At 46.9% G+C, this 9,717-nt stretch overlaps 1 non-coding gene across 1 annotated transcript; it reads left to right on the top strand.

The window, feature by feature from the left end:
• The first annotated feature begins 7,410 nt into the window (after nt 1–7,410).
• On the top strand, nt 7,411–7,485 carry TRNAS-GGA (transfer RNA serine (anticodon GGA)). Its single transcript has one exon. It is a non-coding gene; the product is annotated as a tRNA-Ser (tRNA).
• The last annotated feature ends 2,232 nt before the right edge of the window (nt 7,486–9,717 follow it).

Raw genomic sequence — 9,717 nt, 5'->3', positions numbered from 1 at the left:
GTCAAGGCAGTCCGCAGGTTCGAAAGTATTGATTGTTGCTCTACTTCAAGGTGGCGCTAGCTGCCGGTTGAAGCCGCTCTAAACCTAGATTTTTATTTTACGCGAAATTTATTTAATATTTGTCTGCGGTATGAAAATAGGCAAGAGCAAATAAACTTTGGAGTGAGGCTGACTACGCTTAAGCTTCACCTTTAATAGTGGAACGCCAATAGCAATAAAACATCCCTAACTGCTTCTCACGCTTCCTAGCAAATGCAGCTTACGTAACCATGATGTTTACCGCTATATGGTTTACCGGGAACCGCTGGTGGCGAACGCTATGCACGAAGGCAAACTTTTGGATAGAAACGTGGCATCTTGCGTGGGCCGATCCCAGAGGATATCATGCACAGCCGCGCCAAACAAATCACATCATTTTCATGTTTATATTGTCGCTTCGCGCTTTTAATATTTTACTCTGAGAAGATTTAACATAAGGGGCATGAGCTGTCTGTGTTTCGTTTCACGACATTTGTTTGTGGGCTGTCATTTTCAAAATTTCGAGAAATAACTTTTTCAAGAAATTTACGACAAGGTATGAGCAACTTTATTGATGTAGAATGGCGGGGAAATATAACCCGCATATACCGTACGTCATATAACCAGGCATGGCATATATATATATATATATATATATATATATATATATATATATATATATATATATATATATATATATATATATACTCTTAAGCAAATGTACGCCTTTTCAGGCTTAGCTTGCCATGCAACGATAATCCTCATCTATCTTGTCCGCATTTCCTTTTTTCAACTCTGCGAGCCCGGTACCTCCAAGTCACGAACTGCATATGTGCGTTATCAACATGAGCATTCTCGAGAGGAAAGTAGCGAGCGCAGCATTTTCAAGAAAGGAAACACAAACAAGACCGCTGATGATTATCGTTGTGTGGCAAGATAAGCCCCAAAGGGTGTAAATTTGATTGAGCGCACTCTATAAAAAGTTTACAACCTTCGGGTTGCATTTTTTATCCAAATAATAATCGTCATGGCTTGCGCGTTATCAGCTTGACACAGCATGCATTCTCGACAAGAAAGTAGCGAGCGCCGAGTTTTCGAGAGAGGAAACGCAAGCAAGGCAGATGACGATTATCGTTGTGGGACAAGAAAAGCCCCAAAGGAGCGCGCTGAACGCGCAACAAAGCAACTCAACCTAGCTGAAAGTCTAGGTGACGTTAAGAGAAGTGGGGAAGGAGAAACGAGGCGAAGGAAGGTAGGCGGAAGCGCGCTGGGGTTGACCTCTGGCAGTTGCTACAGGTTTCGTTGGCGATGCGGAGGTACCGGATTCGTCTCGTGATAACTACGCCCTCGCACGCCATGCGGTGCGTCTGCGAGTGAAGGCGTGCGACGGTGAGCTGACGATGGCAGCTCCATCTCGCGTGCACACACAAAAAAAAAGGGGGGGGGGTAACCGAGCCATTTTCCGTTGCGCGCATGGCACCGGGAGGGGAGAGATGGGGTGTTGTAAAGCCCCTTACACTTCGTAAAGTAGTGGCACGCTGTGAAAAATGCCGCCTTCTCCTCGCGCGCTCTTGCCGAGGCCAACGCCGCGTCGCTATTGGCCTAATAGCATCACGTGGGCCCTCGCGCCGTGCTTCAGCGCCATTTTTGCTCGAGAAGCGTCTACGGAGTGGCGAAGAGCGCATGTTGGCGCCGTTGCTACGCTCGAGCGGTGTAGGCGGTGTCACGGTCGAGGAGGGAGCGTGAAAGAGAGGAGAAACGAGGAGTGAAGGCGGAGGAGGAGAGTGTCGCTACTTTAGGAAGTTTAAAGTGCTTTAGGGTGTTGTACTTCGGCCGCGCGCGGTCGCGCGGGCTTTAACGCCACCTTCTTTGGGGGCACAGTCTAGGTGGGCCGATCACTCGTAGCTTGGCGTGCGCTGTGTTCTCGCCGCTCTGTTTTCGTTGAAGCGATGAAAAGCGCAAAAGTCACTTCGCTCACTGCTGCTGCCGCGATTCCTCACGCCAGCGTTTTGACTGCGAGCGTCCGCGATCATTGAGTGTGATGTTCTCGTGTTGCCTGTACACGCTGACACTGCGCTTTAATTTAGTTAGTAAATGAATGTTTACAAGGGGGCGTTCTACTCCGGCGGCTGCTGCGTATGGCGCGGGCGCGCGAGCCTCGTCTTGAATGCGATCTGCGATACGGACAGTCTATGCACACCGAGGGCCGATAGCTTCGTATGCGCTATAGCACCCATACGCTTGCGCGTCACCCGCGTTCACGAAGTGAAACGTCACTGTCTCTTTTTGTTTCCTCCTCTTGTTTTCGCCTCTGTCCACGAGAGATGTGCGCCGCCGGCCTCCAGGAGGCCTTGATGCGCGCGCCCCCGTGCGCGGCGCATCGAGGCACCCAAGCCATGGGTAGGAGTGTCGGTCACTCCGAATATTCGTCTTAACCGAAAAGCGCGTCTGAGGCGGTTTGTCTTAATGGGATTTTTTTCACTGAGTCTATAGAAAACGAAATAAACGTTCCCATGTTGTTTGTTATATGCGAGAGTTCGGCTTAACCGAGTTCGTCTTAACGAGAGTTCACGCTGCATATATATTCACACACGCGCCAGGCGCTGACTTCGCGGCGGCTCCGCTAGATGGCACAACGTGTCCAAAGGGAAACGCCAGAGAGATGCCCAGCTGCACACACGCCTCATACATGACATGCCTTTGTGGTAGCAGTACGGTGTGTCGCTACATTGATTCATTGTTAATCTCATTAACTTCGAAATTCATTGTGAGATAGGTATTTACCGGATTTTCGAACGCGTTATTAGGGTATTTCACGTACTTTCCAGAGGCTATCTATCGATGTATGTACGTTTGTATCTATGTGTGTTTGAATCTTTCCCGCCTGTATACCTATATGTTTGGGTAGTCCGTGGTCGAATGGTGAGCCTATCGGGCTGCTGTGCTGAGGTAACAGACTTTCAGTCCAACCATCGGGCCAGCTTGGGCCACTGGTATGTGCCACTATGTACATACATACCTGCCGCTCTTCAAAGAACCTCTTTCACGCCGACATGGATCACTGTAGATGCGGGACTGGCCAGGTACCGCTGTTCGAAGAAACTCTTTGACGCCGACTTGTAGCACTGGGTACGTGTCACTCGATCTGGTCTTCAATGAGCCTCTTTGTCGCCAACTTGGGTCTCTGCAGGTATGTGCCAGTATGTGTGTGTCGCTCTTCAACGAACGTCTTTGATGCCAAATTGGTATCTATATATAAGTGTGTGGAACTGTACATGTGGCACTATGTGCGCTGTACAAAAAGACCGTGACGCACCTTTTTTCGGCAGTATTTTATTACGGCAATTGTATGAACACTCCGGGCGCGTTTTTGCCGTCGCCGTCGCCGTGATGTTCTGTATAAAGTCCAAAGGCGATATAACACCGTCGCAGCACGCCGAATGCTGTATGTGCGGTGAAAGCGTGCGAGGGTGAGCCGACGATCGCGGACAGTCTCGCACGCGCAAGGGAGGAAAGCGGGGAGGAAATGCACCGTCTTCCGTCGCACGCATGGCACCGGGGGAAAGTATGGCACAGCATGGGTACATATTACCTAAATAATGTTCCCTTGGAATTAGTTCACTCTTATAAATACATAAGTGTGCATATCTCCGCTAATTTATCTTGCAATGTTCATACCGACCACGTAATCCGCAATGCTAACCGCATGACCCCGTAACTTTTCAACTGCCCCTTCATCTTTATAAATGCTTCTTTATACTACCATTATACGTCCGAAACTTGAACATGCATGCTCTGTTTGGGATCCCGCCACTGACTAACTAATTAATTCATTAGAACTCGTGCAAAATAATTCAGTTCGTTTCATCTTACGTAATTACAACAGAACTGCAAGTGTGTCTGCCATGAAAACCAACCTTGCGCTTACCCCAGTTTCTTGTCATAAAATCGCACGTTTAGTCCTTTTTCATAAATTATACCATTACTTAACACTTCGCAACGATTTCATTTTTCATCCACAATACGTATCGCCTCGAATCGACCACCGTTATAAAGTTGGTCTTGAATCATGTCACACTAAAACTTCTTTGCAGTAATTTTTTCTGCGGTCATCCACGGAAAGGAACCATCTTCCTGTGAAGTTGTATCCATTTACGATAACCAAAATTTTCGAGCAGTTCTAGCTAACATTGTGTCATTGAAGTACTTTTTGTTGTTGTTTACTGCATGGTTGTAACCTAAGTGGCTTAGCATTTACCGCTTTATTATCTTAGTTTGCTACCAATATATCACGACGTTGTCAACTCTATATAGCTAAAACTGTATAATCAGAAGCCTTTGTACTTAAACGTTCTAACTGCTTATATTTGTTACTTTTCTCATTTGCTGTTACCCACTCCCCTCTTTAATGCCTTTGGCCCTGAGGGTAATAAATACATGCATAAATAAATAAATACAGAATGGTGTAAGGGCACTAACTCAGCGCCCTGACACCCAGAGAAGCAGGCGAACAGAGGTTCGATCTCGAGGTGTGCTGAGCGTATGCGAGCGCGTCGCAGCGTGCCTGAAATCGCAAGTTTGTAAGAGATGTACGACCACGAAACACAGAACCTCTTAAAAACGTCTTGAAACGGCTACAAACGGCCATAGACGTTTTGGTGTGCCACAAGGCTGAAAATTGAATTTCTTCTGAACATAACCTAAGTGCTTGAAATATACTACTATATATACTGTCTGAGGTAGTAATCCACTACTGGTTCACCAGATTCTTTTTTTGGTAAACGCATTCAGAGCGTCCAACTCAGGAACCTTTTTAGATGTTTTTGTCTAAAAAAATGGGAGGATGCTTAAGCTTTCGCCTTTAAGAGTGGAGCGCCATAGCATTCAAAGGCCCCTGACAGTTTGTCGCACGCTTCGAAGCAACTGCAGCTTATGTAACCTTAATGTTTACCGGGAAACGCTGGCGGCGAACGCTACGCACGAAGGCGAACTTTCTGGTAAAAACGCGGCCTCTTGCGTGGGTTAATCCCGGAGGCAGTGCCCAGCCGCACCAAAAATGTTACATCATTATGAGGTCTCTGTTATTGTTTCGCACTTCTAATATTTCAGTCTGAGAAGATTTAGCATACAAGGCATTTGGTGTCGGTGTTTGTTTTATGACATTTGTTTGTGGGCTGCCATTCTCCAAATTCCGTGGAATGACTTTGTCAAGAATGCAAGGCAAGGTATGAGCAACTTTAGTGATAGAATGGTGTGGCAATGAACCCGCATATACCGCACGCAATATAGCAAGGCGGGGGATATACCTAAATATATACGGGAATTTTCACTCACGGGGCGCCGGCGTCAGACGCGTTAAAAGCGTGTGACAAACGGCATGTAAAATGTACGGTGACCGAGCGCGTCAGCGTTAACGAACAAAAGACGCCACGGACAACATGACCTCATAAGACGCAACATAGTAAGCTGATCGACTTCAATGATGAATAAATTCACATCAGAACTTCAACGATCAAGGGTGTGTTATCGTTTTCAAACCATGGCGCGCCCACGGCACCTCGCAACTATGTAGTATTCCATGCTCGCGCATCAGGAGCGAAATGCCGGTTGGAATCGCAGTAGTGAGTGAGTGAGTGAGTGAGTGTCAACTTTATTATTGATCACAGCACAGTACGGAGGAAGCAAACTCAGGAGAGGCCCTGGTGTCACTCTTTGTGAAGCTAAAGTGAAGCCGGAAGTTGGCGTTGCTCGTGGCGTTGCTCACCTATCGGGCCAGCTCTCCTCTCTTGTTTACATTTCTCGCGAAATCACGCCGCGCTGCGCGCAACCGTGCTGCTCGGACCCGCGCGCTCCGCAGCAATACTAAACAATCGTTAGCACGTTAGCATGATTCCGCCAAAGAGGGCAAAATTTCCCGCGGATATTCCTTCGTCCGTTGCCATTGCCGTGGCGCGGTACATTGCGTACAGCGTTGCATGCGCGTTCATTTCACGAACTTTAGTTCCTCCTGTCCCACCTGGCCACAGCAACATCCGGTAGAGCACGGTCCAGTTAACGCAGCGCAACAAAACACGGAGACCAACGCAAAACCTTCCCGCACGGCGCCTTTGCCACAGTACGAAACCTACGGAGCAACACGTGTGAGCGCACAGAACAATAACAAAGCCGCCATTGTGGACCGAAAGGCGTGGCCATTACGCCAAAGAAATAAAAAAAAACAGCAATAAAGAGGAGAACCTATACGTCATTTCCTCCACGCTTTTCTCCTAGCGCGCGGAGGGGGTAGGGCCTCTCCTCAGTTTCCTTCCTCCATGGTAGTTAGCTTGAGATCGCAGGAGAACCGCAGTGCTAGCCAAGGCGCTGCAATCACTTCGGCGGTATAAGGTCGGTAAGGCCTCTAGATAAAACAAGTTTCAAGCTTGTTTTATCTATAATATAGGAACCTTATTCGGCGGTAGCCAAGTAGGCATGCTATCGCCCAAAGTGAGTTTGTGACACGTTTGTGCCATTGAATAACGGATCACGACCATCATCATCATCGTCTCGGTCGTGAGCTTGGTTGAGTACGTTATGCTAGAATTGCGTGCCGTTCTCAGCTATTCTGTACATTTATTAGATGTTAACTGGCATAATTTAACTATGCTGACGCTCTGCTGACACAGTTTGTCGTGTGTTTTGCATCAGTGCTCCGTGACATCGGCTGTATTGTGTGTTTCTGCCGACGGCTTACTACCACAATGGCGGGATGTGCCTTCTCCGACTTCGTCTTTCTCGATGCGTCTTTGTACGTGGCACGGTCAGATATCACCTTTTCCGGTAAGTGAAATACTTTGCACACTTAGTTTTTCGTCAGCAGTGCCCGAAATTAGTTCAGTGTGTTAACCGCGACAATTATGGTTGGTTGGGCTCTTCTGCTCTGCCGGTTTTCGTCACTTTTTTCTTTAATATACGAGTTTTTTTTTATTCTATGTGGTTAACGTAGCGCGAAACAACCGAAGGGAGCGCATTCAAAGAGGACTTGCTGCCCGTAAGCACGAGCTTGCGTGCCACCAGCTTTGCTTGCGTGCGTGACTATATATATATATATATATATATATATATATATATATATATATATATATATATATATACTGGAGTTCTGACGTAGTAGTTCTGCGGAAACCCGCAAGGTGGAGAGAAGCAATGAATAAAGGGAAAATGAGACATCCACCCGTTCGTAGCAATTGCTACAAAGGAAACCCATACGGGTTCCTCGAAAGAAAAGCCTCATAGTTGAAGAAAAATTCGTCCTGGTCCGGGACTCGAACCCGGGACCACCGCCTTTCCGGGGCAGCCGCTTGCCTTTGCTTCGTGTTGTCGACAAATTCGACTTCGCCCTGCCATCTGCTAGCCGCCTGGTTAGCTCAGATGGTAGAGCGGCTGCCCCGGAAAGGCGGTGGTCCCGGGTTCGAGTCCCGGACCAGGACGAATTTTTCTTCAACTATGAGGCTTTTCTTTCGAGGAACCCGTATGGGTTTCCTTTGTAGCAATTGCTACGAACGGGTGGATGTCTCATTTTCCCTTTATTCATACTGGAGTTCTTACTTGTTTCATACAACGTCGAATGCGTTCGGCTGCTCATATAAAAATTGCGCTGGTGCTTTGTTCCAAATAGGCTGCAAGACGTAGCCTGGCAGGTGCTTCATCTGGGAGAACAGTCACGACTGCTTGTCGTTTGTTAATGAATGACTGTGGTTAACCTTATCTGTAATTGCAAATCTGCCCTTTTCACTGCAAAATCGGCTGGACGTCCTTCTTGACTAATGGTGATAGCTGAATGACGTGACTTCATCATTCTCATCAGTGTAATAAGCCAGTGTGCTCTATCCTCTCTGGTCCTTCACTGTGCTTTGTATATCGGGTGTAAGGCCAGGGATCACTACGCGGTAAAATAGCTATAGTTAGTCTCTTACAAACGCGCTTTTCCTTGCATTGATCTCTAACACGCTGCCACCACTATTCCCAGTTTCTCACCACCAATGCACACAGTATACTTATACTAATACTACGTAGTTTCCCCAAGCCTTACAAAACAACTGCAGCTGGCCAAAACTATGTAAGAACTCACAGATTAACTCTGTTGTGTCATCATTTACCATTAACACGAGTAAAATTTTCCTACAGCAGTGTACGTTGCACCATGCTTCCCTGATGCACAAATATATTCAAGCCAGTATGCAATAAGTTCTGTATTATTATTATTATTATTATTATTATTATTATTATTATTATTATTATGAAACGTTTTCTGTACGAGTTAGTTTCTTTACAGCAATTTACTGTACAGTGATACGATCTCGACGGGGTGAGGTGAGTCTTCACCGCAAGAATAAGGAAACGACGACGAAGCCGAGCATCGTGATGATGAAAAAGAATAAAAAAGACTGTATTCACTTCATTGGTACATGATGCTGACTCTTTTCCGAGTCTCGAGCGGTTCTCATTAACACAAGAGCCAGGACGGCCTTAAATAAACCCTTGCATTCTTGTGTTCGTCGCTGTCGTCTCGGGGAGGCTGTGGAAGTATTAAGACAGGTTGCTGGGCTAGTCGGTTCATATTGCTGAGTAGACCATAAATATGATCGCTTAGGCGCAAACAAGGAAGGACAGACGCCGTCCTTGTTCCCTTCCGTCCTCCCTTGTTTGTTCCTAAGCGATCATATTTATGGTCTACTCAGCGGAAGTATTAGTGCTTTCGTCAGGTTCTGTCGTCGACGCCCTCCCGCCCTTCGGTTTGTCTTCTCTTCATCCTTCCCTTTGTGTCAGCTCGGGGAACAAAAGGGGTGAAGCTGTTTCGGAGAAGAGGGCAACTATGTCGACATGGGGACGCCCGCTTGAACGTTTCTCACACTTGACATGTCGATGTCCAGGCTTATCGTAACGGCCTGTTCTGGGACGAGGCAAATAGTCTTGTCACGGGAACGTACGCCTGAATGTCTCTCACACTTGACAAGTCGATCATAACAGCCCGTCCGCCGCCACAAGAGGTCTCGAAGGCGCATCCATAAGCTTTTTTTTTTTTTTCCCAAAGGGATCGCAGTACCCATGCACCTCGAAGGGACCGGTAGACTTCGTGCCTCTGCTTTGTTTCGCCGATCGTTTCAAGGCCTGCCAGGTGACAACTTCTGGAATTAAACCACGCCAAGCCCAAGGCTTAACAAACAAATCAAATCAAACTTTATTCCAACATTCGGGATGCTGAGGGCCGTGGTCAAAAAGCCGCTACGCGGGCTTGACTAGGGTCACGACCCAGTACAAATGGCAGGAACAGGCAAATACAGCAACATAAGGATGCATCTAAAGCAAAAAAGTATAAATAAGAAATTGCGCGTAGAGATCGCACCTAACTACCCTTGAGAACTGCCAAGTTCTAACGTTCTTCACATAAGGCCCTATCAGAATCGTACCTGCAGCCCTCGTTCGAGATTTCTGAAAACTAACAAGGGAGAAAACCAGACCAGTGCGTATTTCAACCAGCCTAATGCCTAACGTTCTTGTGTTTCCTTTTTCCGAGAAAGCCACGGTTGTCGAGAGACTGAGAACGTATTGAAACGCAGCAATAATGGCGTTAATCATAAATTCAAAACGGACAAACACAACGCCTTCGAAGAAAAGCAAAGAACGAAGAGGAGCCCTTTACAACAAACAAGAAACTTATGG

Source organism: Dermacentor variabilis, chromosome 9 (genome assembly GCF_050947875.1).
Source record: "Dermacentor variabilis isolate Ectoservices chromosome 9, ASM5094787v1, whole genome shotgun sequence".
Lineage (NCBI taxonomy): Eukaryota > Metazoa > Arthropoda > Arachnida > Ixodida > Ixodidae > Dermacentor > Dermacentor variabilis.
The sequence above is the reverse complement of the archived record's forward strand: the minus strand, read 5'-3'. Positions and strand labels throughout refer to the sequence as shown.